This window comes from Lithobates pipiens, unplaced genomic scaffold, assembly GCF_037356315.1.
Source record: "Lithobates pipiens isolate NorthernLeopardFrog02 unplaced genomic scaffold, aLitPip1_a1.2 Scaffold_3, whole genome shotgun sequence".
Taxonomy (NCBI): Eukaryota; Metazoa; Chordata; class Amphibia; order Anura; family Ranidae; genus Lithobates; species Lithobates pipiens.
This window is the reverse complement of record NW_027507790.1, coordinates 268021767-268048726: the sequence shown is the minus strand read 5'-3', so window position 1 is coordinate 268048726 and position 26960 is coordinate 268021767.

Here is a 26960-nt window from a genome sequence, read left to right as displayed (position 1 = left end):
CCTCTGGAAAGTTGCAGGGGCTCCATGTAGCCCGAATGGCATCACTACATACTGGAATAGCCCATCAGGGGTGGAGAATGCAGTTTTCTCTTTAGCCTCACCAGAAAGTGGAATCTGCCAGTAGCCCTTTGTGAGATCGAGGGTGGTTATGTACCTGGCGTTACCCAACTTCTCAATCAACTCATCTACCCTGGGCATAGGATACGCATCGAACTTGGAGATCTCATTCAACTTTCTGAAATCGTTACAGAACCTCCAAGTTCCATTGGGCTTTGGGATTAGCACAATTGGGCTGGACCATTCACTCTGTGACACCTCAATTACCCCCAGAGCAAGCATACGTTTTACCTCGGCAGATACGGCTTCCCTACGTGCCTCCGGTATCCTATAGGGCTTAAGGTTTACTCTGCTTCTAGGCTCCGTTTCAATGTGATGATGGATGAGGTGTGTACGCCCTGGGAGGTCAGAGAACTTGTTTTTGTTTTTCTGTAAAAATTCCTGAGCCTCCTGTTTCTGTGACACTGATAGAGTATCACCTACCTTGACTGGAGGGATTGGTTGTGACAAATTATTAACAGTATTTGTCGCGACCAAGGATTCCCTGTCTTTCCAGGGCTTGATCAAGTTTATGTGATAAACTTGGAAAGGCTTCCTTCTACCTGGTTGGTGCACCTTGTAGTTCACCTCACTGATCTTTTCAACAATTTCATAAGGACCTTGCCACTTCGCCAAGAATTTACTCTCAACAGTGGGGACTAGTATAAGGACCCTATCGCCTGGGTTGAATGTCCTGATTCTTGCGGACCGGTTGTAAATTCTACTTTGGGCCTCTTGAGCCCTCTGGAGGTGTTCCCTTACCAGGGGCATTACAGTGGCTATACGGTCCTGCATTTGTGCTACATGCTCAATAACACTCTTGTATGGGGTGGACTCATTCTCCCATGTCTCTTTTGCAATGTCCAGTAGACCCCTAGGGTGACGACCATAGACCAACTCGAATGGTGAGAACCCTGTGGACGCTTGGGGCACCTCCCTAATAGCAAACATGAGGTAGGGTAATAAATGATCCCAGTCACGACCATCTTTTGCCACCACTTTCTTCAACATATGTTTCAAAGTTTTATTAAATCTCTCCACCAATCCGTCCGTCTGGGGGTGGTAAACAGAGGTACGGATGTGTGAGATTTTAAATAGTTTGCATAACTCCTTCATTACTTTCGACATAAATGGCGTACCTTGGTCAGTTAGGATTTCTTTGGGGATCCCAGTCCTAGAAAACATATAAAACAACTCACGTGCAATTGTTTTAGATGCAGTGTTTCTTAAGGGTACAGCCTCAGGATAGCGGGTCGCATAATCCATGACTACCAAAATATACTGGTGTCCTCTAGCTGACTTTACAATGGGACCCACTAAATCCATGGCAATACGCTCAAAAGGCACCTCTATAATAGGGAGTGAAACCAAAGGACTGCGAAAATGTGACACTGGGGCACTAACCTGACATGTGGGGCACGACTCACAATATTTTTTAATGTCATCATATATGGCCGGCCAAAAAAACCTCTGGAGAACCCTCTCTCGCGTTTTGTCAGTCCCCAAGTGTCCCCCAAGAACATGGTTATGTGCCATGTCAAGCACCTGACGCCGGTACGGCTTAGGTACCAGAAGCTGTTCCACAATCTCATCCTTAACCTTATTGACTCTATAGAAAAGATCATTAGTCACCGAAAAATGTGGAAATCTTTTTTCAGCATCTGGTTCCTGAGGTACCCCGTTCATAACAGCAACCTGCTCTCTCGCATTTTTGAGAGTGGGGTCCTGTAATTGTGCAGCCCCAAAATTATCGCTAGACACCTCTAAGTCTAGTATATTTTGCTCAGTGGGAGGAGCCTCCTCCTCCCCAGCCAGGACCTGCAAAGGAAAACAATCATTTTCATCCTGTACACTTTTATCATTCGCAGTGGACAAGGCAACCACCTTAGAGGTATCCTCACTCCTTTTGGGGATTTTTCTTTTTTCCCAGAGAGCCCAGAATAAAGGAAAATCGCGCCCCAATATTACATTATGCATGAGGTTTTTAACCACACCCACTTCATATTGTACTGTGCCTTGTTCAGTCCCGACTTTAGCCAGCACTATAGGGTACACTTTTGTAGCACCATGTATACACACAACGCTCATATGCTTTTTAGACTCTAATTCCCCAGTCACCAGGCTAGCATGCACCAAGGTTACAAGGCTTCCTGAGTCCATTAACGCTTTAACAGGAAAGTCATTGATTGTGATGTCGCAGATTTGCGGTTCAGTCTCTAGTCCAGGAACTGCAGCACAAGATGGTTCCGCAAATAGCGACTGACGCCGGCTAGCGTCACATTCCATGGGTTCAGAGGTAAGAGGGCAATGGGCCGACACGTGTCCCGCCTCATGGCATCTCCAACACTGGATAGGGCCTGGTCTCTTTGGCAAGGAGTCCTTTTCAGAGCCCCTTAGCCACCCGGGACCATCACCAGTCTTTTGTCCCTGAGACACCACTTGAGCCCTTTTCCCTCTATCAGCACCCCTCCACACTCCCCCAATAGATGGAAGTCTCTTACCAGCTGACGGCACAGATCTGGCGCTCCGGGGAGGTGAAGATGCTGCAGGAACATCACGGAGGTAGTCCTCAGTCGCCTGGAACCTCTCCACAAGGTTGACAAGTTCGTTTGCATTCTTAGGATCACCTTGTCCCACCCAGCGTTGCAGGTCAGTAGGAAGCGCTCGGAGGTAGCGATCCATCACGACCTTCTCTAGGATTTGTGCAGGAGTAGAAGTGTCTGGCTCCAACCACTTTCTTGCCAAATGGATTAGGTCATACATCTGGGACCTCGCTGATTTGTCCAGACTGTAGCTCCAGTTGCGTACCCTCCGGGCACGGACTGCAGTAGTAACTCCTAGTCGGGCAAGTATCTCCTCTTTTAGCCGAGTATAGTCCTTAACCTCTTGCTCACTGAGGTCATAGTAGGCCTTTTGAGGTTCACCTGTTAAATAGGGCGCAATTACCTCTGCCCACTCAGCGGCTGGTATCTTCTCTCGCTCAGCCACGCGCTCAAATACTGTTAGAAAGGCCTCAACATCGTCCTCAGCAGTCATCTTTTGCAGCGCTTTCTGCACAGTCCTTCTCCCAAAAAAAATCTCTGGAGCGGCTCCCATCACTGTGGGTGGATTAGCAACCACAGGCGCCTCTCGAATTGCTATCAGGTGCTCGATAAGTTGTTGTTGTGCAGCCATGGACTGTTCATGTCGTTGCTGTTGTTGCAAACTCACTTGCATAAACTGCTTCAGCATCTCCTCCATGTTGCTGGACTGTTCTTGGAGTGTAGTTGCAGCTTTCACCCAGGACATCAGCAGCTGTAGCCAAGTCTGTCCACACCATTGCCCCTAGCAACCGTGTTGCCCGCATTCTCCACCAATTGTAAGGGATCTTCCCGGGGTAGGGTGTGTTTGGACACAGTTCACAGCAGACTTGGAATTTATAAAGCAGATCTTGGCGTTTATTCGTGGTACAAACAGTCCAGCAAACAAAATATACAGCAACACCGTGCTTTCTAAGTACAACAAAAATAAAAGTCCTAGCCCGGCTGGGCGCTTACTAACAGGTTCTGCTCACCTATCTGACACTTACAAACACAGCGTCTTTCGCCTGGATATCGCAGGGTGAGATTTAGCTCCAGCAGTGGCTGTGCTTGCAGCTTCCTTCAACACACAGATTGTTCATTCCCTGGCTGAGAGCAATCACCTGCAGACCCTGCAGGTCCTTTAGCTTCCCAGGCTAATTAGGATCAAAGCTCACCTGATCCCAAACCCAGAACTGGATCGGGGGATGTGGAATGACAGGTCCCTCTACCAAACCTACCTGCCATTCCATATAAACCCAGGCCCGGCAAAATTAAATAACAACTCAGCAGCATATCGCTGCTGAGAAACAGATCCATCCTGGATTTACCATCTCACACTGTGTAGCAACCTAGGTGAGATGTACACCCCCTCGATCACTTCTCCAGTGACATGTCTACAATATATATATATATATATATATATATATATATATATACATATATGGAAGGAGTAATACTATTGTACTATATATGTGTGTGTGTCTGTGTGTGGACGGACTAATATTGTACAGGGGGCGGGGACGGTAGAGGTGTGATTTGCATTCGGGTAGAGGGGGAGGAGCCGCAGCGCAGAGGGCTGGACAGGCTGAGTTCTGATCGGAGCCGAGAGCGGGTGAGGGGGGGACAGATTTGGACGGGGAAACCATTCTTGGCATGACGCCGATATCTTTACAAATGATCGATCCGTCATTGGACGGAGCGATCACGTGGTAAACGGCCGCGATGAGCGGCCGTTTACCGTGATTCGCCGGGCTCACGGATGTGCTACGGGCTGGTTATTAAGTGGGTGTAGAGTGTGTATATAATATATATATACTATGTCTATTTACTGCAGTATATACATAAAATAAATAAATATATATTATAAATATATATTTATTTATGCGTTAAGAAAATATAGGAAGACCTTCCTGTTGTACTGAATGTATAATCGCACTTTCAGCAGCAGCCAGCAGATAGCAGTGTGCTCTCCTCAGCGTCCCCTCTACACTGACTGTCCCCAACGCCTCTGCACACCTTTTATACAGCTTTTCCACACTCTCTGACGTCATCAGCATTCTAACGGCCAAACGGCTGCCTCTGTAGTGTCACAGTTTGCTGCCTATCACAGGATGCTGCGGAAGTGACGTTGTTGCGTACTGCGCATGCGCGATGCGTTCCAAACACTCGCGCCGTGCGTTCCAACATAGTTTCGGCAATACAGTTCAGCGAAACCATCACATAATGTTACGGAAGTGATGTTACACACAACACAAACACTGGGCCGTTCGTTACAACACTAATACTTCCCTTGTTACCTAGTAGGTTTTGCATTGCTGGGACTTGTAGTGCCTATCCTGAGCTACATGCTTCAATGTTCAGTGTCCTCATCCTTATCCCCGAGCTTCAATGTTCAGTGTCCATCCTTATCCCCCAGCTTCAATGTTCAGTGTCCATCCTTATCCCCGTGCTTCAATGTTCAGTGTCCTCATCCCTATCCCCCTGCTTCAATGTTCAGTGTCCTCATCCTTATCCCCGAACTTCAATGTTCAGTGTCCTCATCCCTATCCCCATGCTTCAATGTTCAGTGTCCATCCTTATCCCGTGCTTCAATGTTCAGTGTCCTCATCCCTATCCGCGAGCTTCAATGTTCAGTGTCCTCATCCCTATCCCCCTGCTTCAATGTTCAGTGTCCTCATCCTTATCCCCGAACTTCAATGTTCAGTGTCCTCATCCCTATCACCATGCTTCAATGTTCAGTGTCCTCATCCCTATCCGCAAGCTTCAATGTTCAGTGTCCTCATCCTTATCCCTGTGCTTCAATGTTCAGTGTCCTCATCCCTATCCCCCTGCTTCAATGTTCAGTGTCCTCATCCTTATCCCCGAACTTCAATGTTCAGTGTCCTCATCCCTATCCCCATGCTTCAATGTTCAGTGTCCTCATCCCTATCCCCATGCTTCAATGTTCAGTGTCCTCATCCCTATCCGCAAGCTTCAATGTTCAGTGTCCTCATCCTTATCCCTGTGCTTCAATGTTCAGTGTCCTCATCCCTATCCCCCTGCTTCAATGTTCAGTGTCCTCATCCTTATCCCCGAACTTCAATGTTCAGTGTCCTCATCCCTATCCCCATGCTTCAATGTTCAGTGTCCTCATCCCTATCCGCAAGCTTCAATGTTCAGTGTCCTCATCCTTATCCCCGTGCTTCGATGTTCAGTGTCCTCATCGAAGCAGGGGGATAAGGATGAGGACACTGAACATTGAAGCTCGCGGATAGGGATGAGGACACTGAACATTGAAGCAGGGGGATAGGGATGAGGACACTGAACATTGAAGCTCGGGATAAGGATGAGGACACTGAACATTGAAGCTTGCGGATAGGGATGAGGACACTGAACATTGAAGCTCGGGGATAAGCATGAGGACACTGAGCATTGAAGCTCGGGGATAAGGATGAGGACACTGAACATTGAAGCACAGGGATAAGGATGAGGACACTGAACATTGAAGCACAGGGATAAGGATGAGGACACTGAACATTGAAGCTCGGGGATAAGCATGAGGACACTGAACATTGAAGCTCGGGGATAAGGATGAGGACACTGAACATTGAAGCACAGGGATAAGGATGAGGACACTGAACATTGAAGCTTGCGGATAGGGATGAGGACACTGAACATTGAAGCATGGGGATAGGGATGAGGACACTGAACATTGAAGCACAGGGATAAGGATGAGGACACTGAACATTGAAGCTTGCGGATAGGGATGAGGACACTGAACATTGAAGCATGGTGATAGGGATGAGGACACTGAACATTGAAGTTCGGGGATAAGGATGAGGACACTGAACATTGAAGCAGGGGGATAGGGATGAGGACACTGAACATTGAAGCTCGCGGATAGGGATGAGGACACTGAACATTGAAGCACGGGGATAAGGATGGACACTGAACATTGAAGCATGGGGATAGGGATGAGGACACTGAACATTGAAGTTCGGGGATAAGGATGAGGACACTGAACATTGAAGCAGGGGGATAGGGATGAGGACACTGAACATTGAAGCACGGGGATAAGGATGGACACTGAACATTGAAGCTGGGGGATAAGGATGGACACTGAACATTGAAGCTCGGGGATAAGGATGAGGACACTGAACATTGAAGCATGTAGCTCAGGATAGGCACTACAAGTCCCAGCAATGCAAAACCTACTAGGTAACAAGGGAAGTATTAGTGTTGTAACGAACGGCCCAGTGTTTGTGTTCTGTGTAACATCACTTCCGTAACATTATGTGATGGTTTCGCTGAACTGTATTGCCGAAACTATGTTGGAACGCACGGCGCGAGTGTTTGGAACGCATCGCGCATGCGCAGTACGCAACAACGTCACTTCTGCAGCATCCTGTGATAGGCAGCAAACTGTGACACTACACCTCCACTGCTTTTTTTTTTTTTTTTTTTTTTTTATTGATAGATTGAAAACTTTATTGACAAAAACAGCAGAATAACAATCTATGGCTACATTGTTTGCATATCATTGATGGCAGTGATAGGCTGTATTAGGTTTTGATAATCAGTAAATATTGAACACTGAATTGTCATTTTATGTATTAACTGTTATGATGGATCAATTTTTATATTCACGGTTTGCAATTCTGACATTCCGATACATTCATAGTAGCCAATCTGCAATTACCTGTACATATATGGAAGTCTGACACTTCAATGCACTTCAATGCACTCATAGCAGCCAATCAGCAATCAGCTCTCTCTATATCTATATAGATATATGGAAGTCTGACAATCCTATAACACTCACAGCAGCCAATCAGCAAACCGTTTTCCTAGTCTGACCTCTCGGACATTTGCAGGCACTGCTATGTACAGGCACGGAGCTGTGTCCTATAGCAATCGTATTAAAGTGGAGCTCTGGGCCAAATTAAACATGACATGTATGGCGCTGTCTATCAATAGACTTCACATAGCAGTTTGTATTTCTGAGTCCGCACTGTAACGGTTGTATGATTTGTTGATCCTGCCAGCAGGTACGTTATTTTTCCTTTACTTGTAACATGTGAAGTGACATTTGCATTTTACAGGCTGCCCCACCCCCCATCAGCTACACGGTCAGAGCTACCGTTTACCAACCAGCAGGGGGCGCTGACTACAGGTGGGGAAAGCACAACTGCCTGGAGTTCACACAGGAGGGTGACAACCAGGCTGTACATTGGGAGCTGGGGGGTCACACTATTAAACAAAGCCTCAGGGGTAGCAGAGACTAGCAGGATCATCAGGTGTTTATTCATTGTAATCACACCAATATATAAAAACCTGACACAATGACATTTATATAAAATTTTAATATTACAGAAAACTAACTACAACTGATGTCAATGGGAGTATCACTAGGCTGCATTCACTTCATAGCATCTCATGATCGTGTGGAAATGGCATTGCACATATACACATTTTTGGCTGTTGCTGCGCTATATGGCTAAGACAGCCCATTTATTTCAATGATCTGTCCTACACCCAACAAATGCGGAAAAAGTGTCCCATGCACCTTTATGAGCTTTGTGTGTTTTTTTTAATGGCATGTTTTGGCGTGTTTAATGCATGCTCTTTGTAAGAAAAAAGCGTGTCTGTCTGCCACATTTGGGATGCCGTTAACAATAAATGGAATTGCAAAGATCTCCTTGGTGGAGTATTAGGGATATGGTTGAGCGTAACTAGCACCACCTTTAACAAAAATTTCACTTTTGAGTGGACAGGCCCTTTAAATGTTTATTTTTTGTGGGCAATTGCATTGATGGTAAGTGGTCAGTGGCAGTGTTTTTTTAAACCCCCCTCCATTGGTGGCATTGGTGGTCAGTTTCCGATAACGACGTCCAACGATGTCAATTGCCGATAACGAGGTCCAACAATGTCAATTGTCAATAACGAGGTCCAACTATGTCAATTGCCGATAACGCCGTCCAGTGATGTCAATTGTGGATAACGCCATCCAGTGATGTTAATTGTCAATAACGCCATCCAATGATGTCAATTGTGGATAACACCGTCCAGCAAAAAAAATTGTTGATAACGCCGTCCAGCACCGAAAATTGTCAAGGAGTGGCAGTGGGGGATCCGAGAAGAGGAGGATCCGGGGTGCTCTGTGCAAAACTACTACACAGAGGTGGTAAGTATAACATGTTTGTTATTTTAAAGAAAGAAATTACATTTAGAATCACTTTAACTACTTCCCAACTCCCCATAGCAGATATACTGCTACATTCCATTATGTGCAGAATCGCGTATATATCCAGGATTCTGCACTTCCAGGTAGGGGGAAAGATTTGTCACAGCGGAAGCAGATTAGCGGGTGCCTGCCAATGGATCTCCATCATATGACGGCCTACTATGATCGCAGCAGCGGGCAGCACGCTCTGTGTTCCTGAACACAAACTGAGGTAAAGAGCCAATCAGCGGCTCTCTACCACGTGACACAGCTGATCACGGTGACAACGGAAGCTGGTTACTGGCTCTCTTCACTACTCCTTCTGACGCTGTCAGTGCAAGCGTGTGGAGAAGAGGAGAAAAGAGATGATAATTGGCTTCTACAAGTGCTGCCAATCAGTGCCCACCAGTATTTCCCCATCAATGTCACCTATCAGTGCCGCTCAGTGTCGCCTACAAGTGCCTATCAGTGTTGCCTATCAGTGTCCACCAGTGCTGCATATCAGTGCCCATTGGTGGCTCTTCATCAGTGCCGTCTTATCAGTGCCTATCAGTGCCTCTTCATCAGTGCCCACCAGTGCTTCCTCATCAGCGCTCATCAGTAAAGGAGAAAAATGAACTGTTTGCAAAATTTAAAGAGGAAGTAAACCCTTCCAAACAACTTGGACCTATAGGTAAGCCTAGATTAAGGCTTACCTGTAGGTCCAAGCAATATCTCCTAAACCTATATGGTTTAGGAGATATTTGCCCGAAAATGGGCACCGCTGTCTACGGCGCATGCGCCGTAGACAGCGGCGCGCATGCGCACTAAATGCGGCAAATCCAAGAATGGATTTGCCAAATTTGTCGACTCCCGTGCGCATGCGCGGGAGTGACGTCATCGCGGCCTCGCCGTATGACAGCGGCGGAGCTGCGAGGCGCGACTCCCGTGCGCATGCGCGGGAGTGACGTCATCGCGGCTTCGCCGCTGTCATTGGTCGGAGCTGCGAGACGCCACCAGCAAGATGGACGCGGCGGACTACAGGGATCAGCGGCGACTTCGCTGGCTCCTGTGTCAGGTAAGTGACACATAATGAGCTACTATGCGATGCATAGTAGTCCATTATGCTTTACCTTTGCAGGGAAAAAAAGAGGAAGTAAACCCATCAGGGTTTACTTCCTCTTTAATAATAAACTATGAAAACGTTTTTGTCAAAATTTTCAGTCTTCATTTGTTTATTTAGCAAAACATAAAACCCCAGTGGTGATTAAATACCACCAAAAGAAAGCTCTATTTGTGTGAAAAAATTCTAAAAATGTAATTTGGGTACAGCGTTGCATGACCGCTCAATTGTCATTCAACATGTTACAGCGCTGAAAGCTGAACATTGTCCTGGGCAGGAAGGGGGTGAAAGTGCCCAGTAGGCAAGTCTTAGGGGTAGCAGCTACTGGCAGGATCATCAAGTGTTTATTCGTTTTAATAACACCTGTGCATGTGTGCGTGAGCAAGCCCTGGCTTTTCTTTATGGAGAAGATGGCTTCCCACCTTCTGTACTATACACTGCCAGAGTATGGCCCATGTACACTGCATTTCATATAAAGCTCCGGCATGTAGGTGCCAGTGGAGGGTACAGGTGCAACATCCAGCCTCACTGCCGGCAGCCTGTCAAACTCTATGGGAGGCTGACAGCTATTGCTGCTGGATGGTGCACCTGGCGGTATGAACTTTAGGGACAAAGGGCAGGAACTCAAGAAACCATCCAGCTCAGCGTGCACGGGGTCCATACATGAGGCTAATAGTGTGGTGCTGATATAGTAATTATACTAATTTGTTTGGGAAATATACATTACATACCAATTAGCCATAACTTTATGGCCACCCGCCATAACCTGTCGAGTTATGGACTCCACTAGACCTCTGAAGGTATAGTGTGGTGTCTGGCACCAAGCTGTCAGTAGCAGATCTTGTAGGTCCTGTAAGTTGTGAGGTGGGGCCTCCATGGATCGGACTTGTTTTTCCAGCATATCCCACAGATGCTCAATTGGAGTCAACATCTCAAACTCGTTGATGTCTCCCTCAAACTATTCTTGAATTCATCAGACCTGGCCACCTTCTTCCATTACTCTGTGGTCCAGTTCTGATGCTCGTGTGCCCATTGTTGGCACTTTTGGCTGTGGACACAGGTGAGCAGGGACACCCTGACCGCTCTGCAGCTACACAGCCCCATACACAACAGAGTGCAATGCTCTGTGTGTTCTGATAACTTTCTATAGGAACCAGCATTCACTTCTTCAGCAAATTGATCTACATCACCTCTTCTATTGGATCGGACTACACCGACCAGCCTACCCTAACCACATACATCAATGGGCCTTGGCCACCCATGACCCATCTCCAGTTTTCCTTCCAATGGACCACTTTTGGTCTGTCCTGACCACTACAGACCGGGAACATCCCACACTTTACCTGTCAGTGGTCAGAATGTTATAGCTGATCGGCATATATACTGTGGAAGCGATAGAACTATGGGGAATTGAGGAATATTTATGGAAGTGGAAGGACATCCCATGAACCTATGTACTGTATGACAATGAATATATGTACGCCAGCAAACAGATGATTCCAACCACTGGCGTACAGGCATACTGGGTGCAGGAGTTGCCATAGCGACCCCATATTTAGTACTGTGAAAAAAACAGTTGAACCTCAACTGCTCAAATTCCGCGCCATGTCTAAAAACAAAATACAAAAAAAGCTGCTCCCTGGAAAAGTGGAAAAAACACCTTAATGGATAATAACAGTAATTAAGGGGCGCTCTGAAATAAACTAAAATGTGAAAAAATTAATCCACCAATTGTCAATAACGGTGGCATTAATAGAAAATACTTATAACAATGATCTAATCACCAAATACAAAAACAAATATAATATCAATAAATAAAAAAATTAAATAAGATGGACATTGGTGAACCACCAATAAAAAATAAAGTCCCAAATAACGTGTCCCTACTTAAATAAATTCCGCAGATCCAAGTGTAGAAACAAATGTTAATCGTGATATAGCAGCAAATCGGAAAGGCTTGCGACTCCCTCCTCCAAACACGCAGCAATACACCAGTTGTGGAGATGTAAGTCCAAACTGCTTACCAGATTGAAATTTAAACTGCTTACCAGTTTGACCACTTTAATTAAAAAGTAAGTCAAACAACTCCTGTACAGGATAATGCCTGTTCATATGGATACTGATGGAAATGATAGTAGATGATATGTCCCCCTTCACAGACTCAGGCGGCAAATATGAAAAAATAATACAAAAGGATCCATAGCGTAATACTGAGTTTAATAAAAAATAAATGTAAAAACAGACAGCCAAATGGCTCCATACGTGGTTGTGTGCCTGACCTGGCACTAGGGCTGCTCGCTTTGACCGAAAGACTCACTCTCCGACCAAACAAAAAAATTCCTTCCGCATTCGCTATTGGTGTGCGTTCCAGGCCTTCAGACCGGCAAACCAGCTTCCTGAAGACGTTAACAACGAAAGGTACGTCGAAGCGGTACTTGGTCACGCTTTTCGACGCCACTTCCAGCCCTCTGGTTTGCCGGTCTGAAGGCCTGGAACGCACGCCAATAGCGAATGCGGAAGGACTTTTATCGTTTGGTCGGAGAGTGAGTCTTTCGGTCAAAGCGAGCAGCCCTAGTGCCAGGTCAGGCACACAACCACGTAAGGAGCTTCCCGGTCTTCTGTCGCCGCCACCGCCACCTTCCGTTCTTCTTCTTCTTCTTCTTCTTCTGATGTTGCCTCGACGATCTCTCCGGCCGGAATGCCAGGGACGCACTGCGCGGCCACTTATATAGGGACAAGGGGCGGTGTCACATGGGTTGGTGTCACATGGTGACCCCGCCCCCTTACGATGTCATAGTCCCCATGTGACATCAACCCATGTGACCAACCCATGTGACATAAAGCCATGTGACACCGCCCCTTGTCCCTATATAAGTGGCCGCGCAGTGCGTCCCTGGCATTCCGGCCGGAGAGATCGTCGAGGCAACATCTCCTGGAGAAGAAGAAGAAGAACGGAAGGCGGCGGTGGCGGCGACAGAAGACCGGGCCACCGCCTGTAAAAGAGCTATAAGAAGGCGCGGTGGCCCGGCAGAAGAACCGAAGAGGGGGACAAGACCCCCGAAGTCGGGAGAAGAGGCCGGCGGCGAGGAAGAAAGCCGGACTCCTCCGCTAGCAAAAGAGCTACAAGAAGATAGCGGAGGAGTCCGGCGAGAAGACCCCCGAAGACGGAAGACCCCCGGAGCTGTGCAATAAAGTATTTTATCTCGTGTGTTGTGGTTTTTTTGGTACTTTTATTTTACAGGTGAATGGGTAGGGGTACATTGTACCCCATACTCATTCACATAGGGTGGGGGGCCGGTATCCGGGGGCCCCCTTATTAAAGGGGGCTCCCGGATTCCGATAAGCCCCCCGCCCGCAGACCCCGACAACCAACGGCCAGGGTTGTCGGGAAGAGGCCCTAGACTCATCAACATGGAGACAAGGTGCTTTGGGGTGGGGGGGCCGCGCGGCCCCCCCTTCCCCAAGGCACCCCCCCATGTTGAGGGCACGCGGCCTGGTACGGCTCAGGAGGGGGGGGCGCTCGCTCGCCCCCCTTTCCTGGCCGGCCGGGTAGCGTGCTCGGACAAGGGTCTGTTGTGGACTTGGGGGGGGGACCCCACGCCAATTTTTTTAGGCGTTGGGGTTCCCCTTTAAGTCCATACCAGGCGGCGGGGCCAGCGACGTCTCCTTCGCGGGCCCCGCCTACCTGGATACCCGCTCGAAATGAGCGGACTTTTCTCCGGGCGGGAAAAGTCCGCTCATTTCAAAAGTACAGCGGACTGGCATACACACGGGCGGATTGTCCGCCGAAATGCGAGTACGACGGACAGTATTTCGAACATTCCGAAATACTTAGTCCGCCGTACTGCACGCTGAAAAAGTCAGCTGAAGCCCACACACGAGCGGACTGTCCGCTGAAATGTGTTTCGGCGGACTAAGTAGGCCATACAGTCCGCCCGTGTGTACGCGGCATTGCTTTTTAATTAAAGTGGTCAAACGAATCTGGTAAGCAGTTTGGACTTACATCTCCACAACTGGTGTATTGCTGCGTGTTTGGTGAAGGGAGTCGCAAGCCTTTCCGATTTGCTGCTATATCACGATTAACATTTGTTTCTACACTTGGATCTGCAGAATTTATTTAAGTAGAGACACGTTATTTGGGACTTTATTTTTTATTGGTGGTTCACCAATGTCCAGCTTATTCCATTTTTTTATTTATTGATATTATATTTGTTTTTGTATTTGGTGATTAGATCATTGTTATAAGTATTTTCTATTAATGCCACTGTTATTGACAATTGGTGGATAAATTTTTTCACATTTTAGTTTATTTCAGAGCGCCCCTTAATTACTGTTATTGACCCCATATTTACCCCCGGGGGGGGGGGGCTGTGGTGGCTCCCTGCTTTGTTTGTACATTCTGTTTTTTTCCAAACACAAAATCCTGGAATGATGTGATAATGGGGGCTCTGATGTAATGATGGGGGCTCTGATGTAATGATGGGGGCTCTGATGTGATGATGGGGGCTCTGATGTGATGATGGGGCTCTGTACATTGCTCTAATGACTGACAATATCCACTAAGGTGAGCTAAGTTTAGATTTTTGCAGTGTCATTTGTTTTATTCTTTCTCTCAGAGGCAGTTTTCAGGTGTTTGAGTGCTAAAAATAACGCCTGTAAAGCTCCTCTCATGCCTACCCAGTGTAGAATCCCGAGGGCTTTCACACTAGGGGGGGGGGGGGTGCACTTGCGGGATGGTGAAAAAAGTCCTACAAGCAGCATCTTTAGGGCAGTTTAGGAGCGCTGTATACACCGCCCTGTATACACATCCTCTGTATACACCGCTCCTGTATACACCTCCTCTGTATACACCTCCTCTGTATACACCGCCCCTGTATACACCTCCTCTGTATATGCCTCCTCTGTATACGCCGCCCCTGTATACACCGCCCCTGTATACGCCTCCTCTGTATATGCCTCCTCTGTATACGCCCTTCCTGTATACACCGCTCCTGTATACACCTCCTCTGTATACACCGCCCCCGTATACACCGCCCCCTGTACACACCTTCCCTGTACACAGCGCCCCTGTATACACCTCCCCTGTATACACCTCCCCTGTATGCACCTCCTTTGTTTACGGCGCCCCTGTTTACGGCACCCCTGTTTACACTGCTCCTATATACACCGCCCCTGCCCATTTTATTGAAAGGGCAGCGCGTCCAAAGTGCCTGAAAAGTGATTCGGATGCGCCACAACACAGGCATTTTAACCCCTTCTTGGGGATTAAAAACACCCTGCTAGTGGCTGAAAATGGCAATAAAACAGCAGTAAAGCGCCACTAAAACGGGCAGCACTTTAACGCTAACGCAGTGCTCCCTAAAATTAAAGTGGTTGTAAAAGTTCATGTTTTTTCATTTCAATGCCTCCTATGCATTAAGGTTAAAAAACATTTGGCGATTGCAGGACCCCAGCCCCCCCCCCCCTGCCCGTTTACTTACCTGAGTCCTCGAATGTCCCGCTTCGAAAGCGCCCTTGATGTTGACCCGGTCTTCACGGCTCTTCATTGGATAGATTGATAGCAGCGCAGCTATTGGCTCGCACTGCTGTCAATCAACTCCAATGATGCGAGGGCTGGGGGGCAGGGCCGAGTCCTGTAGTCGGCAGTTTATGGATAGGACTCAGGAGCACGCCCGCAAGCTAACCCCCCTGGGGGAGCGCTTCCCAGAGGGAGTTAGCTGATGTGGGGAGGAGCCGAGACAGCCGCCGAGGGACCCCAGAAGACGAGGATCGGGGCCACTCTGTGCAAAACAAGCTGCACAGTGGAGGTATGACATGTTTGTTATTTAAAAATAAAAAAAGATCTTTGATAACTTTGATATTATTCAGGTCGGTCTCCACTCCTCAGAGGTTGTCTGCTCCAGAGTACACTGTGTCACTGGGGAAAAGTGCTGGCTGGGTCACCTTGTGTAGGTAATTCAGTAAACTACGGGGCCCACCAAAACCCATCCTGGGCACCCTGAGCGTCTAGTTTCACCCACATAGAGTGACAGGGCCAAACACGCTGTAAAAGCAGCAGATGGTAATGGTGGGGGCCCCAGGTCAGCTTTTGCAGCGGAGCCCACAAGCCTCAAGCTACGCCACTGATGCCGTCACCATGCTGATGTTTTATATGAGACCATAAACCGTAATTACGGGCGGCACAGTGGTGTAGTCGGTAGCACTCTCACCTAGCACTAAGAAGGGTCACTGGTTCAAATCCCAACCATGACACTGCCTGCCTGGAGTTTGCATGTTCTCCCTGTGCCTGCATGGGTTTTCTCCTGGTACCCCAGTTTCCTCCCACACTCCAAAGACATTCAGTTATGGTTAATTGGATTCTGTCCAAAATTGGCCCTAGTATATGAATGGGGACCTTGGATTGTGGGCTCCTTGATGGTAGGGACCGATGTGAGTGTGCAATTTACAGGGATAGGGACAATTGTAGATACTCACTCAGGTGGAACTGGATGGACTGCTGTCTTTATTCAACCTTACTAACTATGTAACTATGTAATGCTGCTGATGATCTGTATACCATGAATGCACACCTTTCATTAGAAATTGTTTGCACCCCGCTCAGAGACGTATCTAGTGAAAATGGAGCCTATGGCAAGAACTGAAACTGCGCCCCTGTCAAAACATTTGAAACCCATCTTTCAGATAACCTTAAAGAGGGATTCCACCTACAAAAAAAAAATTAAAAGCCAGCAGCTATAAATACTACAGCTGCTGACTTTTAATAAATGGACACTCACCTGTCCCGGGTTCCAGCGATGCCGGCAGCCGAGGCCAATCGATCGCTCGGCTCTCGGCTGCTGCCGCCACCATTCTAGGTGAGGGAATCAGGAAGTGAAGCGAATCAGCTTCACTTTCCGGTTCCCTACTGCGCATGCGCGAGTCACGCAGCGCAATAGGAATTGTCCGCGCTGTCTCTGAGACCCGTGTGTGTCCCAGCAGACAGCGCGGCAGGACAGGAAATGGCGTAGACTCCCACGGGAGTCTATGCCCGAAAGTGGGTGTAAATACCTGTCTTTGACAGGTATCTCCACCCCTCTCCCCCCTGAAAGTTGCCAATTGTGACACCGGAGGGAGGGAGGGATCCGATCAGCGGAAGTTCCACTTTAGGGTGGAACCCCGCTTTAACAAAAAAAAACAGCTAACAAAACTGCAAGTCAAAATCTTTTAATCTTCCAATTAACAAATTGCAAATGCAGAAACATCAGCACCCATAAATGCGGCCTCACCAGCACTCATAAATGCAGTAACATCAGCACCCATAAATGCAGTAACATCAGCCCCCATAAATGCAGTAACATCAGCCCCTATAAATGCGTCCTCACCAGCACCCATAAATGCAGTGACAGTACCTTATACAGCCAGTGACAGTACCTGATACAGCCAGTGACAGTGCCTGATTACAGTCAGTGACAGTACCTTATACAGCCAGTAACAGTGCCTGATTACAGCCAGTGACAGTACCTGATTACAGCCAGTGACAGTACCTGATTACAGCCAGTGACAGTGCCTGATTACAGCCAGTGACAGTGCCTGATTACAGCCAGTGACAGTACCTGATTACAGCCAGTGACAGTACCTGATTACAGCCAGTGACAGTGCCTGATTACAGCCAGTGACAGTACCTGATACAGCCAGTGACAGTGCCTGATTACAGCCAGTGACAGTGCCTGATTACAGCCAGTGACAGTGCCTGATTACAGCCAGTGACAGTACCTGATTACAGCCAGTGACAGTACCTGACACAGCCAGTGACAGTGCCTGATTACAGCCAGTGACAGTACCTGATACAGCCGGTGACAGTGCCTGATTACAGCCAGTGACAGTACCTGATACAGCCGGTGACAGTGCCTGATTACAGCCAGTACCAGATTATGACCAGAACCAGTACCTGATACAACTAGTGTCAGTATCTATTTACAGCCAGTGCCAGTGCTTGATTACAACTAGTGCCAGTGCCTGATTACAGTTGGTACCAGTGCCTGATTACAGCAAGTACCAAAGCCTGAATACAACTGAGTACCATTATCTAATTGCAGCCAGCATCACTGCCTAATTAAAGCATGCGCCAGTGCCTGACAACAGCCATTATCAGTGCCTGATTATAGTCCATACCATACCTGTGCCTGATTGCAGCAGGTACTAGTATCTGACTAAAGCCAGCACCAATGGGCAGTTACAGTTTGTACCAGTGCCTGATTGCAACCAATGTCAGTGCCTGATTAGAGTGATGGTGGCAGGTGACACGGGCCTTGGTAGTTCCACTTCAGAGTCCTCACCGACCACGTCACACAGACCCGTGAGAAGAGAAGATGAAGCAGACAGCAGTTGTGCAGAGGAGGGTAGTCGGAGCTTTAGGCTCCCCCTCCGCCAGTTTCCCTATGGCTAGGGGCGGTCACTCTGGCCAGAACCAACTCATCAGCCGTCATGGGGCCACCTGTTGCCTCCCTCCTCACTTGCTAATGAAGTACTGTGCTTCAGCAGGCTGACCGTGGCGCTGGGGACTAGATTGTGCGGAAGGCGGCCACGAGAGGACGGGTGGGACTTTTTTTTGTGCGGGGTGGCTTTTTTGCCCCCCCCCCCATGGCGCCCATGACACTTGCCATGGTTGCCATACCCTAGATACGCCTCTGACCCCAGTATATAATTCAGCCTAAAGGCTGCAAGCTGTAATATATTCCCTCAGTCACCCCAATTTATAAAACAGTTCATGGGTTCAGCCTGTAATATCCTTTCTTCAGTCATCCCAATATGTAATACAGCAGCCTATGGGTGCAACCTGTAATATCTTCTCCAGCCACCCCAATATATAACAGCCAATGGAGAGCAACCTGTAAAATCTTTCCTTATACACCCCGATATACAATGCAGCTTATAAGTGCAACTTATAATATCTTCCTCTATCTTCCCCTAGTCACTTCACTATATAATACAGCCAATGGTGCACCCTGTGATATCTTTCCTTAGTCGCCCCAATATGTAATACAGTCACCCCATTAGGGGAAATAATAACTTCCCCTAGTCACCCCAATATATAATACAGCCAACGGTGCAATATGAAATATTTTCCCTCTTTCACCCTGATATACAATACAGCTTATGTGTGCAACCCGGAATAACTTCCTCAAGTCACTCCAATATATAATACAACCTATGGGTGCACCCTGTAATATCTTCCACAGCCACCCCAATATATAACAGCCAATGGTGCAACCTGTAAAAACATGCTCAACCCCCCCACCCAAGATTTATGAGCGTTCTGTATCGGCAAAAATCTCCCCACAAAAATACTGAGCACTAATTTGCATTCTTGCGCCCTAAACATAAAGTCCCTCTCCTCCCAGTACAAATCTGCCCCCTGCTGAAACCCACCTCTCGCACAAATGTTCGCCCCTTTCCATCCCCGAATCACCCAACCTCAATTCCCCCCCCCCACACAAAACAAATTGTCCCCTCCCAGCAATTCCTCTACCCCAAACATTAAAAATTTCACCTTCCAGTACACATCTTCTCCTCAACTTAAAGTGCCCCCCCTCCTAGAACAAATCTTGGCACCCCCTCCCCAAAATGTACCCTCTTAGAACAATAACTTACCCCCTGTTGCCCCCAAAATACCCCTTCCAACACAAATCCCCTCCAATCTCCTTATGGCACCCCCCCCCCACACACACACACACACACCCTGCTGCCCACCCCTTATCCAAGCCCTGCCTGTGATATTTTCCCCCAATCACCCTGATAGATATAATACAGCATATGGGTGCAGAGCTGTCCTCAACTTTCTTCTTGGTCTACCTCCAATGATGCTTTTGGGCAAAATGGCACTTCCAGGAGTTCCACTTTAACATGTTGAATTTTATCCCCAGTTTGGTGAAAACTGTTAATGGGGACTGTCCAGTGATGGCAAGCAGTACTCAAAATCTGGAGCATCCCTTATAATATGGGCAAGCAGTGGTCCCTCTGCAGAGGTCTGATACATCACTTGCTGAGTCAGAGCTCCCCAATCAGCAGGGAGTGCGTTAGACTTCTACAGAAAGACCACTGCTTCCCCACAGAGAGCAAGGGTTTTACTATGCAGATACCGGCAAGGGGCAGGCTTTTTTACTACGGTATGTGGCTGCTTTTTAAAGAAAACAATAGTAAAACACTGAGCGCCTTTTGTTTTAATGCACCAGGAATGTACGGGATTTAAACTGAAAGTTCAGGTGGGCTTTAAAGATATAAGACCAGAAGAACAGAAAACTGGAATTAAAAATATTATATTCAGCACTGCATGTCCTGGCTTTATTCACTTGGAAGTTCCTAAATCTCTTCCTTCAATGCTTCACCACTGCTTATGTTATGAGGATGTCCAGTAAAACCTTTCCCATGGAAGTCCCTTCTTCCCAAGCTGGCCATACATGGCTTTCGAAATTCGGCCAGTTCAGCAAGGACTGGCTGAGATTCGATCCATCTATGGGCAGGATGATTGTACCCAAGTTGATCAATGAAAACCAGCATGTTCGATTTTTTTTTTACATGCAATTACTGCCGGTAATTATAGCCATTAACAGTAATTGTTTTGTTCACCAGTAGAACACAATAGCACTGTTGGAGGCATTCCCCCCATCAACACTGACTTGGGCGATCCTCTTTCCTTCCACCGAATGGAAATCAAATGTTCTATGGGCTGTTAGGAGATGACTGATATGGATATGTAGCAGCCATAACCCTTGCAGGGCGGCCTTGACTTATTGGGCTTACCGGTTACCTCCGGTTGGCTTGTCCTTCCACGTCTAGGGGTTCCCAGGGTTGATACCCAACAACTTGAACGCTGACACAAATAAAGTCCTTTTTAAAGGTTTTATTTTGCAGTAGTAACATCCAATAGCACAGTCTCTCGTGGGAACAGAGGGCACGGGTGAAGAACTCAGGCACCTTGAACTGCAGGTCTAGCAAAGTCTCTAATTCCACCCAGAGAGAAGCCACTCGCAGCTGGGTACTTCAAGGCTGAACAGATCTCTAGCCAGAGATCATGGCAGTCAGCACATTGACTCAAAACTTGAAGCAATTCTATGAATGTGTACAATTTGTAACTAAGAGTGAACAGGGACCTTTTTTCTCAGTACCTGGAACGTTCTCTGTCTCCTCAATGGTACTGGAAAAACGTGAATTCGTCAATGTCCTTCCCAACTCAGTAACCAGGCACTTCTCAGGATGCCACTTGTCGGTCCTCCTCCTTAGAGTCCTCCCCCTGGTCACTTCCATGAGCTGTGGTGCCTCTCCAAGCCGAGAGCACACCCGGACACCTTGAATCCTCCCTCAATTACTGCGCCTCGGACCAGCAGGTTCCGAGACTCTGGAACAGATGGATCCCTACCCCAGACCAGGCAGGTCTATCGGGGGCATCTAACAGGAACATGTTGCGGAATGTCGAACACCCCGTGACCGGGACCCCTCACGGGGCTACCCCGGTCCTGGAACCATAACAGACCACACGGGCCTCACGAACTCCTCTCCTCTACCACGTGACCCACACTTCTTAAGTACCCCTTCCCAGATTCCTCAGCGGGCCCCGGTACTCCCACTGTTCTGAGAAGGCTGATACTTAAAACATCCAACCAGGCCTAGTTCTAGCCTGTCATGTGCCCCTCACTGTTCACATGACCAGGCAGAACTTCTAACACAGCCCGGCCAGACTGAAGTTAAGGCCAACCTATGTAATTAACCCTCAGAACCCCTACTGTTCTGAGGCAAAAACTAAATTTACATGCGTGTGACATTTTGTCCAAAATGTCATCCGCTACAGATGTAATGAGAACATACCCATTGTCAGGGGGCTCCTGCAGATCTCCTATAGCGCCAACATGCAGGAGTCCTCTCCTGCAGACCATCACTGCACATTACACCAGGACCAGTACAGCATCAGGGGACTCTTATACTAGAATGTCCACTTTCAGTTGTCCAATTGTCATTCTGCAATGTTTATTATTACAGGGTAAACCAAGATTCAAATCGATAATATATTCATCGTCCTTAATACGTTTTGACATGTTTGTTCACTGTGGATTATTCAAAGCACAGCAGAGAAGCTTGTTTTGCAACTCCCATTTGTCTGATGGAAACCTCAGACTCAGACATATGAAGAGGGAAGCGTCAATGCTGTGATGACCGATTCTTAGGGTCCTTTCACACAGTCTTTCCGATCAGGTCCACCTGTACAGTTTCTCGGGCGGATCTGATCGGACCTTGAAGTCTCCTCTATGGAGCGGCGGATGTCCTCTGACACCCGCCACCATCAGATCCAATCCTTTCCTTAAAAAACCAGATGGATGGTGGTCCTATTTTCCATCTATGGCAGATCGGATTGGTTAGGATCGGATGAAACAGACAGGCAGTCCATTGCCATCCGGTTTCCCCATAGAGGAGAGCTGCACAGTGAGCAAAGACGGACCTTTCATCCCCCTGCATAGTGGGGATAAGCGGAGCCATCCCCCGCTGAGCAAGGGGTATACACAAGACGGAGGCGCCCATGTGAAAGGGGCCTAATTCCGTAAACGGGCTTCTTCAAGCACAGCTGAAACTAATTAAACTAGATTAGAATTTCAACAAGAAGGGAAAAACTAAATATTACTGTGTGTAACCCACTGGCGCAGCACAAATCCACTCTTCATTCATTTTAAAGCTGAACTCCAGGCAGATATAAAAGACACAAATGAATGTGGGTCTGTCTTCATCAATACATCCATTAATGTCTTTTTTTTTTTTTTTTTAATGTAGCAAAGTCCTGGGGCCCCTGAAGCCTAATGGTGACCTCCAGAGTTGACATCTTTCTGTGTAGAGTGGGTTACAAGGCATTTTAGGTGTAATGCAAGATGAACAGGTGGGCGCCAGACACCTTTTGAATGCAAAGAGATTTGTTGCCTCTTAAACAGAACTGTGGAAGAGAAGGTTAGGGCCAAGACACCCTTCAGTATATATGCAAAGATAATTGGCAGACTCAGAGATTTCTATAGGTAGACAGCTATACAAGTGAAGGCCTCCAGCCAGATACCACTTCTGTATAGGTACGATCGCTGTCTCTTATGGCTACAATCTTGTAGCTGTTACTAACGGCAGATGAAGTCAACTACCATATTTATCGGCGTATAACACGCACCTTTTTCCTCTTAAAATCAGGGGAAAATCGTGGGTGCATCTTATACGCTAATCTCCACTCTGCTGATTGTGAGCAGAGCGAGCGCCACCGACATACACAAAGCTGAGTGTACTTGGCTAGGCTCAGCTTCTCTCGGCTCCCCTCACAGTCACGCCCAGTCCCTCCATTGGGCCTGTCTAATGGACATCATAGGGGCGGAACTGCGAGAGGAGCCGAGCCTAGCCGAGTACACTCGGCTTTGTGTATGTCGGCGGAGCTCCTCCTCTCCCCTCAGCGGAGCGGAGATCGGGGCCAATTTTAAATAATCAGCCTGCCTGGGCAAGGCTGCAAGGACACAAGGCTACAAAGATACTGGGCAAGGCTGCAAGGACACAAGGCTGCAAAGACACTGGGCAAGGCTGCAAGGACACAAGGCTGCAAAGACACTGGGCAAGGCTGCAATGACACAAGGCTGCAAATACACTGGACATTGCTGTAATGATGGACAAGGCTGCAGATGGACACTGATAAGGCTGCATTGATGGGCATTTAAATGTAAGTTTTTTTTTCCTTAAACTTCTCTCCTAAACTTGAGGTGCGTGTTATATGCCAATAAATATGGTATTTGCAACACCAACAGTTCTTAGTTTTTTTAAGGGGGGGCAAACAAACTAAAAAATACTGAGCCCCCTCATAAATTGCAGCCACTTTTGCCCATCATATGTAGCCACTTGTGCCCAGTATATGCAGCCACTTGTGCCTGTCAAATGCAGCCACTTGTGCCCATCATATGCAGCCAGGCTCAGCTGTCACTTCACTACCCCCCCGCCCCCCCCCCCCCCCCGCGCAGCCACATACTATCCCCACCATAGTATTTCATGTTTCCAGCACCCTGAATGGGGCCGGGCACATGAATAGGGAGGGCGGTTCCCTGCACCCACAATGCATGGGCCGCCACTGACCACCATCATTTATTGTGGGTCTTCACTCAATCAGCTCCCAGTCTCTCTCACTAGACTTTAGATCCACTAGCCACTGGATCTCCTGAGCTCTTCCACAGTAGCACTCAGTATCTTCCTTGAGCGCCATCCCTGCTTCCCTGCTGGGTCCCTGGCTTGGCACTCACAGATACTCTTCAAAATTCACCCCTGCGAACACACTAGGTCCCTGGCTTGGTACTCACTGATGCTCCACAAGCGTCACCTCTGCTGTCCCGCTGAGTCCCTGGCTTGGCACTTGCTAAAGTTTTCACACTTTTTCACCGTCCAGGGCTAGTGAGAAGTCTACTCTGGTACTGGCCTCAGCTTATTCACAATGGTCTCTGGTAACAAGGTGGATGGTCCCTTAGTGGTGACAGCTTCCCCTCTACCTCCGACCACGACTGGTTCCCCAGCCAGTGGAGCCATTACTTCTGGTTGGGCTACAAGCCCGCAGTCCCAACCCTACGCTGCTCTCCTGCTTCTGGCATGGCCTTCAGACAGCCTAGCAGTCAGATGTCCCTGGGAATGCCTCAGGCTTCCGGCCTAGAAGCCCGGGGCAATACGACACACATCCACCCAGACAGCCATCCAGGTGGCACAGAACCCCCAATCACCTGACTCCACCCAAATAGGCTCTCCCAACAGGCCAAGGGACCCAAGAAAATCCCTGCCCATTGGCTGAGACACCCCATTCATTCCTAATCTGTCCTTGCTACTGTCAGGTCACCTAGAGCCCAGGTGACAGATGCACACCGTAGAGTTAGGAGTGCACCGCAAGGTTGTGGACCCTACGGCTGACTGCTGCAGACGGGGGACAGATCCCACTGGGGTTAGAGTGTAAGATTCCCTGGGGCGCGGCGTCTAAGAGCCAGCAGGTGTTCACCAGTGCCTCTGGTGGTGAGGATGGACTTGGCTGCAACTGGCTCCAGGTCGCGACCCCCAGGGTCCCCCAGCTCACACCCACAGTAGGCAACAGGAGGATAGGGATGGTGAGGGACAAAGCCAAGGTCGTGGCCACAAGCAGACAAGAATAGTCGGGTACACGCCAAAAGGTCAGGATCACAGGCAAACAGGGATAGTCAAGACACGCCAAAGTCGGTAACGGAAAACAGTAGCAGAGCACACGGCAGCAAACAGGAAGCTAACACACAAAGGTTGATCAGCAGGATAGGCTAGCAGTGCACAGGTTAATATAGAGTTGTTTGATAGGAGCTAGGGTGGAGCCATGCCAGAGGATGGATTATAAAGGCAGTCAGGTGAGGCTCGGCTGGTCTCTAGAAATGAACACATGCAGACAGGTAAGCAGACGAACTCTATTGCATAACCATAACAGCTATGCCCTTGTCTTATCCAATGTCACCTGATACCTAGCCACCTAGTAACAGAAGAGAGAAGTGCAGCAATTCCAGTATTAGGGGGAAATAAAGTGATCTCCAACTGGCCAAGGCAACTATCGCCTGGCAATTAAATTTAATTACAACCCTGCCTAAACATCAGGGTGCTACCAATGTAAGCAGTGTAAATACCTAAATTTAAAGGGTTAGTTCACCTTTTCAGAAAAAATAAAAAAAAGTGATCTAACACCATACTCCTCCCCCACCATCTAGTCCCCTCCTATACTTACCTCTGTGGGTGCTAAGCTGTCAGTGCCCATGCAGCTGGTGTAGTGGTCCAGCAATTTGAAATCCTTGCTATTCTCTCTGCAGAGCTTTCTGGGACAGATCAGAGCAATACTCTGCCCTGGAAGTGCTGCAGAAAGAAGAGGGAGTATTTCAAACCACTGTACTATTGCACAGGCTGCATAGGCACTGACAGCTCACAGTCCCTGGAGATAAGTACAGCAGGGACTGATGGAGTGGGGAGGGTGTACAGTGTTAAGCGCCCATACACATGATATGAAAATTGGATGGACAAATTTATACGAGTTGTCTGCCAATTTTCGGATCGTTCCTATGGTGCTTACGACAGCCGATTTCACTTTTTCATCAGACAAAAGCTGGATGTGCAGACTATGAAATTTTTGTCTGATTTTCGTTTCATGAATACGGTCTTCACGTGAAAAAAATTTGTAAGAGCAAGACTACGCATGTTTAGAAATGAAAGAATACATACAAAACTATTCAACACGTTACGTCACTTCTGACATTGTATTCTGTGGAAGAAAATTTTCATATTTGTGAGTAACCTCCTCACTTTTGACATAAGACTAGCATGCCACAAAAAACTAACTTTCGATCGTCAGAAAATCTAAGCGTGTGTACTAGGCTTTAGTTCACCTTTTCACTTTTCAAGTTGAGCTTATACTTTAACCTATAAACAAAGTGGCACTGCTCCAGGCTTGCCTGCTCACCAAGATCCTGCACACATCCCAGTCAGGTGCAAGCCTATCTCATTACATTGCATAGTATGAATTAGGGTTGCACCGATACCACTTTTTTAAAACGGAATACAAGTACCAATACTTTTTTCAAGTACTTGCTAATACCGAATACCAATACTTTTTTTTTAAATGTCATGTGACAGTGGCACTAATATGCAGCACTGATAGTTGGCACTGATGAGGCATGGACTGTGTCAGTCGTTTTTTTTTTTTGTTTTTTTTTTGTTTTACAATTTTACTCTTTACAATTATTATTTTTTACAGTGTATGGTGTCAGTGTTTTTTTTTTTATTTTATATTTCATTATTTTTACAATTTTACTTTTATATATTTATTACATTTTTTTTTATCAACCCTGTTGGGGGGGCTTTGGTGAGATGTGGGGGGTCTTCTCTTCTTTGAGACAGAGAAAGGGAGTGAGGACACAGATTCCCCAGTCCCTTTCTCAGCAGCCTCATCTGCACTGAAGATGAATGGACAGGAGAC